At 44.9% G+C, this 9,403-nt stretch overlaps 1 pseudogene; it reads left to right on the top strand.

The window, feature by feature from the left end:
• The first annotated feature begins 1,119 nt into the window (after window positions 1-1,119).
• LOC680926 (similar to Preli) lies at window positions 1,120-8,137 on the top strand (annotated as a pseudogene).
• Window positions 8,138-9,403: the final 1,266 nt, after the last annotated feature.

The raw sequence follows: 9,403 nt of genomic DNA, 5'->3' as shown, positions 1-9,403 counted from the left end.
TTTTCATGTATCTTTGAAAGTTCCAAGCAATTAAGTCACAGATTCCCATCAACACTAAAGACTTCTGCCTTCTCTACATTTCATAGTAAATTGAGCTATCAAATTTTTACCAGTCTTGGGCTGGAGGGATGGCTCAGCGGTTAAGAGCACTGACTGCTCTTCCAGAGGTTCTGAGTTCAATTCCCAGCAACCACATGGTAGTTCACAACTATCTGTAATGGGATCTGATGCCCTCTTCTGGTGTTTCTGATGACAGCTACAGTGTACTCATATACATAGAATAAGTAACTCTTTTCTTTTTAATTTTTTTACCAGTCTAATGGGTAAGAAATGGTGTTTCTTGTGGCTGGAGAACCAGCTCAGTGGCTAACAGGATTCGCTCTTCTGTCAAAACACCCAAGTTCAGTTCCTAGCACTCTTGGCTCACAACCACCTATAACTCCAGTTCCAGAGGTCCCAGTGATCTCTGGCCTCCACAGGCACCAGGCACACACATAGTTTACACAAATACCTGTAGGAAAAAAATACATGTAAAATAAAGGTGAGTAAAAGTATAAGAAAAAAAGAAGTCGGGCTAATGAGAGGGCTCAGTGCTTGCTATCAAGCCTTATGACCTGACTCCAGTTCCCAGAGCCCATATGGTAGAATGAGAGAATGAATGCCTCAGGCTGCCCTTTAAGCTCAGCATTTTGGATCCAGGGGTAGGAGGATCTCTGTGATACAAGGCCAGCCTGGTCCACATAGCAAGTTACAGGGCAAACTGGGACTACTTGGTAAGACCCTATCTCAAAACAAACAAACTACTGAAAGGCTAATTAGAAGTTAGACTATATGACAGTTTCCGTGATGAGGTGGGACTTTTCAGGGTGTAACTATTTTGAAGTCACTCCATGTTCCTGTAATCAGTCTCTCACCCATGCTCCATAAGAAAGTCCAATAAACTCATTAGTCTCACCATGTTGGCCTTAAGCCTTTCAGACCAGGGTTCTTGAATAAGCAAGTTATGGCTAAAAGAGAGACAATAACAGTACATACTAGAACCTGTCAGACTCAAAAAAAAAACAGCTCAATGGCAAGTACATACATGACCCTTTCATTAAACCTGTCAGAGGTGGGAAGATGCCTGGCAGCCCCAAGGAGACAACGCAGGATAAGGGAACAGGATGGGTCGAGGGAAATGACTGTGAGTTATAGAATGATAGCTGAAATTGTACCTCCACATGGCTATACCCAATGCCACTCTTTTAAGGGAACAATGGACAGTTATGGAGGTTGTACACCTTTAATCCTAGCACTCAAGAGGCAAAAGCAGGCATATATCTATGAGCTTGAGGCCAGGCTGGTCTACATATTGAATAGCAGGCCACCCAAGGCTACACAGTAAGACCCTATCTAAAATATCCAAACGTAAACATGAAAAATAAATAAATAAAGGAAGGAAGGAAGGAAGGAAGGAAGGAAGAAGGTAGGAGGGAGGGACAGAATCTTTCAGGCTGTATATGATCTTGCTGACATTATTCTTTAGAGTCCCCTTTGTTGTTTATACCTTAGATCAGTTGGTACTTGCTTGGAATGGACAGCAATGGATCTACACAGGCTGTAAGAAAGGTTTTGCTCAACTGGTGTTTTCATGCTTCCCTCTGACGTTCCTTGCAGATTTGGAGAACAGTTAAAGACAAGGAAATATATTTCAGTAAGAAGTTGTTTGCTTGCTTGGTTTTTGTTGTTGTTGTTGTTGTTGTTTAAGACGTCCTAGATAGGTTGGGGCGGGGCACTCCCAGAAGCCCCAAGGATAATCCTGAGGCTAGCAGTGGGTAACTTTCCTATGAGTCATTGGCCAGTGAGGTCCCTGAACCCCAAACCCCCACCAGCAAAGGGTTATTGACACTTCTGTTTGTCATATACAAAAACTAACAAGAGCAAATCCCTGCCAGACATGGTGGTGCACAACTTTAATCCGCACACTGGGGAGACAGATAGAAATATATCTCTGTGAGTTTGAGGCCAGCCTGGTCTACATAGCAAGTTCCAGGTCAGCAAGGCTACTCTGTAAGACCATGTCTCAAAAAGACAAAACAGCAACACAACAGTAAAATAATAAATAAATAAAGACACGGGATGTCTTGGAAGAAACAAAGCTGTGATGGAGCTGAAAGAGCTCCCTCCTGGATGGTTAGCTTCTGTAAGTGCAAACTGTCAGGACAGAATTGTCCCTATAGACCTACTCACCTGTGAACACCCTTTGTGCTACACTGTACAAGTCAAGGGGAGATGTGCTGGCTAGTGCAAGAGTGGTATACACTGTTTTGGGTGCAACCTTTTAATGTGTTTCCATGGAAGCGAAGACTAAGACCTGTGGTTGGGTCAGAGACCCCACTGGGGACGCAATTGGTGCGGTTTTGTGAAAGGATGTGATGCACCTCTTAAACATCTGTATTTACACCTTTAGAGTACCATTATCATTGGCCTTGCTTGTGGGAAAGGCAGTTACAGAGGATGACAGTTTGTCAATGGACACATCCATAACTGATCAAATGGCTGAAGGCAAGTGACAGTTGAGGCAGCATGACTGTCAAATAATGATCATGAACCCTTTTCCTCTTGCAAGGCTCAGGGCACATTGTGAAGTAAGTAGGCAGACAGAATGTAAGAGTTAAAGGGAGTAGAGTGCTGTACAGCAGTCCTCCCCCTCCCCCCCAGCATAACCGGATTCTATCTTGAACTTTGCACTGGAACCTGATGCAGCTAGAGAAGAACAATACAGTTGTGGTCAGATCTTCAGCATAGACAATAGAACTATTAAAACCCCCTAGTAGATGGAAGGAAGGAAAGTCAGGAGACCCTCACCTGAGATTCTAGCTATTGTTCCCCTGCCCCACATGCTTGTGATCTAGGGAGCCGCTAGAGTTTGTAAGAAGTGGAAAAGTAGGGAAACTACAGCAATGGCTCATCGGTTAAGAGCACTTCCAGAGGACCTGGGTTCAATTCCCAACACCTGCATGGCAGCTTGCAACTGTCTGCAGCTCCAGTTCCAGAGGATCCAACACCCTCACACAGACATACATTCAGAGAAAACGCCAATGTACATAAAATAAAATTTAAACCCTGAGTCCTATAGCCCTTCATAGTGGTGGTAGGGATCTCGGCGCAGCTCCGTGTGCCCAACCCCCCACACCCCACACCCCACAACCTACCACAAACTCTTCACCCGGATGCTGCACAGGTGCTGAGCCCACCCAGGTCTGGACAGTGGTGAAGTATTTCCTGGGCCAGAGCATGCTCCAAAGTTCCTGAGACCAAGTGTTCTCTGTCTTCTGGCAACGGTACCCCAGGAGGTGACCCCTGATGAGAAGCTTCTGTCCCGGGGACTCCTGACCAAGACCAACCGGATGCCACGTTGAGCAGAGCGAGACTGTTTCCTACCAACGTTGTTCACTCAGTGTACACCCTGGAGGACTCTGTTGTGGACCCACAGAATCAGACCATGACCACCTTCACCTGGAAAATCAACCGCACCCAGCTGATGGTGGTGGAGAAATGATGTGTTTACTGTGAGAACTCTGACAGTAACGGCTGGACGGTAATCGGTCAGGAAGCCTGAGTCTCCTCTAGCTTATTTGGCATCTCCAGAGCTGTCCAGGAATTTGGTCTTGCCAGGTTCAAAAAGCAATTCGACCAAGACAATGAAAAGCTTTGATTATATCCTGGCCAAGCTACAAGGGGAGGCCTCTTCCAAAATACTTGTTGAGACAGCCAAAGAGGTCAAAGAGAAAGCAAAGGATGCTGCACTGGAAGCTACAGAGAAGGCCAAAGACCTGGCCAACAAGCCCACCACAGAGCAGCAGCAGCAGCAGCAGCAGCAGCAGCAGCAGCAGCAGCAGCAGCAGCAGCAGCAGCAGCAGCAGCAGCAACTCCTATCGCTTACTTCCTCTCCCTTCTACCCAGTGTTACTTGATTATTTTTTTTTTCTTTTTTTCGGAGCTGGGGACCGAACCCAGGGCCTTGCACTTCCTAGGTAAGCGCTCTACCACTGAGCTAAATCCCCAGCCCCGTGTTACTTGATTATTAAAGATCAACCTGCAGCCCTCTCTGCTCTCTGGGGTGGTGGGTCAAGGTGCTGTCCTGGTCAGCATCTGCACCACACTGAGCTCTATCTACCTACTGGCCAGATGGGTACAGTGACTTGCCCAAGGTCACAGCAGTGCACAGGTGATAGATTGTATTCTCTGCTGTGTCCCCAGTACCCTGACAAGTATTTAGCACACAACGAACACTTGATAAACACATGATATGAGTGTCCTCCCCCAAAATAAATCCTAATTTTAAAAAAAAATTGTATGAAAAGAAAAATAAAAGTGTAATTAAAAGTAGACCTACTTGGGGCTGGGGATTTAGCTCAGTGGTAGAGCGCTTACCTAGGAAGCGCAAGGCCCTGGGTTCGGTCCCCAGCTCTGAAAAAAAAAAAAAAAAAAAAAAAGTAGACCTACTTGATAAAGTTTTGATGAGGTTACCATCTGTCTTAGTTAATGTTCTATTGTTGTGGAGAGACACCGTGACCAAAGCAACTCTTACAAAAGAAAGCATTTAATTGGGGGCCGGCTTATCGGTTCAGGAGGTTTAGTCTGCTATCACCGTGATAGGAAAGAGACAGACACAGGGCTGGAGTAGCAGATGAGTGTTTTATATCATCATCTTTAGGCAGCAGACAGAGAGAGAGACAGAGACAGATAAAGACACAGATACAGACAGACACAGAGACAAAGACAATTGGAGACAGAGACAGGCAAAGGCAGACAGAGATAGAAGGCCTGGCAGGGCTTTTGAAACCTCAAAGCCCCCACCTAGAGACACACCTCCTCCATTAAGACCATACCTAACATGGCCACACTTCCCAATCCTTCCCATATACTTCAACAACTGGGGACTAAACATGGAAGCATATGAGTCTATGGGGCCACTGTCATTCAAACACCACACCGCCATCCATGATGGGGCGGGACTTTAGAGTGAGTGATACATCTGTCATCTGTGTGTCTGCAAGTGACCACTCGTGAGGGCTCTCTAAGCAAAGCCTAACAAATCCACTGTCCTCACTGAGCTAGACTTCAGTGAATTTACACTTTAGTCTGTTGTGGGGACCCATCAAGGGTAAACGGGTACTTCACAGGAAGTGCTATACTCCAGCTTAAGTGGCCATTTTCTTGTCCCCATACCCCATCTCAACGTAGAAACATTGGGATTACAGATGTGCCCACCTATACAGTCTAAGCTGTTTCAGTAATTGGGAGTCCATAGATGCCTGAGCAGATCTGTGGATAAGAAGACTATCACCGAGCTGTATTTACCTGGGATACTCAAAAGCCTCTACAGAATATCTTAAGCAAAGAGAAGATCCAGGAGTTAATCTAGAAACAAAGAGCCTGGTGCTGATGGCAGAGTAGCTAAAATGCATCTGAGATCCGGGTTCCAGAAATTCTCTCTAGTGCAAAGTACTTTGACTTCAGTGTTCCAAGAAGAATTCACACTTTAATTTTTTTTTTCAAGAAAAAAATCTACATCAAAGTATAGTGCCCACCATTTTGGAATCTTCTGGCAGAATATGTAACAGGAAAGCACCAAGGAACTCTGTAAATCCTTGGCATCTTCACGAATACCAGCACCGCGGTAACCAGCTTTATTAAGGGGAAGTGGCCGCACACTAGAGATGTCAGACAGTGAGGACAACATCCTTGACACTATCAGTGGTACACACAGATAGGTAACAATAGGGCACCATAAAACCTACAGAAGGAAGTAAATAGTTAAAGAGAAGCAGGGCTTGGTAGCATATCCCTGTAACTCTTTAACACTTGTAAGGTAGAGGCAAACAGGACAATCTACCTATCAAATTCCAGGCCAGTCTTGGCTAGGTGAGACCTTATCTCAAAATTAAAAGTAAACGCTGAAAATAAGATCTAAAATGTATGGTACCACTATACTAAATCTGGCATTAGCTATTGAAAATACCAGATATCTATTTTATGCCCTAGAGATGTTTTGAGATTTATCAGGGCACGCCATGCTAAAAACAGAGCAAGAACAGTGGTAACAAACACGGAACAAGGGTGGGGACTAATGTAACAACATAGTCAAGGTATGAGAGTGAGATAGTAAAGCTTTAAACTGACTGTTGGAAAAATGACTGCTTAGAAAAGTGAGTTGTTCCTCAAATTGGTAGCCACGTTTCGCTAATGTATGACACTGAAGGTAATTGTACTCATTTTATGAAGTTTTAAATCAACACTTTGACTCTATGGAAGTACAGTTAGTTTTAATAACTAAAAATGTCTGCATTTCCCTTTGGTGTAAACACTTTAAAAACAGATAGAATGCCCACAGAAATCTTTCCCAGAATGATCACCAATGTGAAAAAATGTCACACCAAAACTACAACTGAGGAAGGCCAGTTTCCTTTCTCTAAGAGAGGAGAGATAACAGCACTAAAGTTTAAATCTACCTTCTACACAATATGTCCTTTCGGTTTAAGATAATGCTTTGTCCTTATCTCCAGTTTTTAAAATGCCAGGAAAACCTTTCTCTCTCTCTCTCTCTCTCTCTCTCTCTCTCTCTCTCTCTCTCTCTCTCTCTTTAAGCGTTTCTAGGAAAGAAAATGAATACAGAAATTTAAGTGATTTGGTAATCCAGATCCAAAATGAAAGCCAGCTCACTCTTTACCTTTCCTACTGTCTTTCTGCCAGAAGCAGCATCCTGAAAAGGAGGAGAGAAGGTCAAAGCAGTGTCACAGGCAACAAGTATTTGAAGGAAAGAGGACATAAAGGAAAAGGTTAAAAGAAGAAGCACAATTCCAAATTACTGAGTATAGACCCTATATTAATATATATTGTGCAGACACTTGATCTTCCTTTATGGGCTGGATAAAGGCTCCTCTGAGGCATATCTAATTAAGGATGACTACAAGGAGCCAAAGGAAAGGAAAGAACTCTGTAAGGTACCAGGATGTCAGAGCAGTCTCTTTCTGGGATCCCACAGTTAAAACACAGTCACAGTTAAATGAAGGCATGACAAACACTTCAGGTTATCAGTTAAATTTTCTCTCACTCACTCCTCCTCCTCCTTCTCCTCTTTATGAATTCATATTATTTTTAAAACACTTGACACATGTTTAAACACTCCTCTGTTTCAGGAAACAGTGCATGTTCAGCTAAGGAAGGGAAGCATGTAATGAAGAACTTAACAAGGGCTGATATTTTTTTTTACAACATTCTTTAAAAACTGAAAAACCTCTTTAAACACCAGGAACAGCTTAAATAATTCATTCTGGGCCTGAGGGTTCCGTGTGGACAGTCCCTATCTCTGGTCTGCTTCTGGCAGTGTTCTCCTGGGTTTCAACCGTGACAGTGGGCCCAATAAGCCCACGCAAAGACTCCAAAGAACCTATGCCTTTGCTTCTGGTCTTCAAGGTGCACCTCAGAGGTCTGTATGTGTCTTGTACCACATGGAGCTCTGTGCCAAAAACACAGACACGGTGGCCTCACTGGAGCGATGAAGTGCAAGCTTTTAGGCCTGAAGTGAGTCCGACCATCCCTCCACAAGCCTCCCCAGGCCTGAGGGCGTCCCTTCCAGGCGGCGACTGTAGAAAGCAAATCAAGCCTGCCCAGCCTGGGGCCTCGTGTAGGGCGCCCCAGCTTTGGCCATTGTTTTGTGGTGGGGAGCTGATGAGAGTTACTTGCTCTCCGGTCCCTGGGGTCCGGCAGCTGCGAAGCGCGCAGTAGTGCGAGAAAGGAGCGCGGAGCTCTCCGGGCGGAGCGGGAAGGCCGGGCGGCACCCCGCAGGCCGCAGGGAGCCACGCACCTGCCCCGCCCACCTCCAGCCGGGCGCCGGCCTCCTGGAGCCCCGGCGCTCGCTGCGCTGCGCGGCTCAGGTGCGCGGGACCCAGAACCTTTCGGTCCTCGAATGCCCTCTGTCAAGGGACCGTTTAGAAGCCCTCGAGCGAGCCGGGCTCTCCGCGGCAGCATCTAAGGTTCCCCAGAAGGAAGTGTGGTGGAGGATTCCGTCCTGCTTCACTTCCAGAATTGAAAGCCCGAAAGCCGTCGGTTCTGCACAGAGGAGCAGTCGGGCGCGAGCTACCAGTCTCTGATGAAAATAATTGTTCTCGCACGCACTGTCCTGTGCCCAGTGGCGCACGTGCGCGCACGCGAACACACACACACACACACACACACACACACACACACACACACACACACACACCCCTCTCTAGCTGCCCAACTTTAGTATTCTGATCATGCAGTTTTCAACAACTTGCTTGACACAATAACAAAGACATTTAAATGCCAGGACGCAGACTTCACTTTTTAACCTGCTGAGAGGAGCTACTTTCAAAGCTTCCCCACAGCGAATAAACTGACAAAAAATATGGGGTGCACTTATAAATTAAACACCTTACCCTCAAAGCAACGTTTGTTAATCAGGTTTCTAAAGCAATAGCCGTGTCTGTCTTTCTATTCACCCAAATAATGCCCCAAGAAGGAACCCCCTCACACAGGAGAGCGCTGGGGAAAAATGAATTATACCCATAGCTAGTAAAACTCATCTTAAATCAATAGAACACCACTTGAACTTGAGTTTCCATTGTTTCACTGGACCATCAATGTTTTTAATTAAACAGAGCTACCCTTTCTGCTAAAACATTACATAAAAGGGTTAGGTTTCTACTTTTGTTGAGGCAGCTGGCGTTTGTTGGCTGTTGTGTTTGAGCAACAGACTGTTCAATAGAAGCGAGAAATAGCTCAACGCGCTCTTAATAGACCTGTTTCGACAATGTACCTTGAAAAGGAATACATTGTGTTATTGTGTTAGTTTGCTACAAACCTATTAGAAGAAAAATAGCGTCCATCAGGTCTAACAAAACGCATTTGTATTATACGCACTTATCTGCTTCAAATACACTTCTTGGCACAATGTCTAGGATTCAACTAGATCATCAAGAGCTGAACAGAACACATACCAGTTAGGTAATGATACACAGGCTAAAAATAATAATAAAGAAAGGCTTACTCTGGCGGTAATCGCGACCTTTTATTTTTGACGAAGATACAAGCAGCCCTACTTTACTTGAAAATACATTACAAACTTGTAGGTTTCCCCGACCAAAAAAAAAAAAAAAATTAAAGATTTGTGTTGTGTGATTATTGATCCAGATCCCACAGCTGGAACAAATATAATCCACTTTCTATAACAATTTGTTTCGGAGAAGGATTCAGGGCAGAAATACAGTATTTTAAAAGCAGAATTAAACAGCGCAAAGGTCCGGGTTCTTTAGGGAAATGTGTGAAACAAACAAATCGAAAGCAAGGGTTCCAGCCAAGAGGTTGGGGAGTAGCGCTGTCTAGCAGCAGGAAAG

This window comes from Rattus norvegicus, chromosome 15 (genome assembly GCF_036323735.1).
Source record: "Rattus norvegicus strain BN/NHsdMcwi chromosome 15, GRCr8, whole genome shotgun sequence".
Taxonomy (NCBI): Eukaryota; Metazoa; Chordata; class Mammalia; order Rodentia; family Muridae; genus Rattus; species Rattus norvegicus.
Note: the sequence above shows the minus strand (reverse complement) of the source record. Positions and strands in the feature narration are given on the sequence as shown.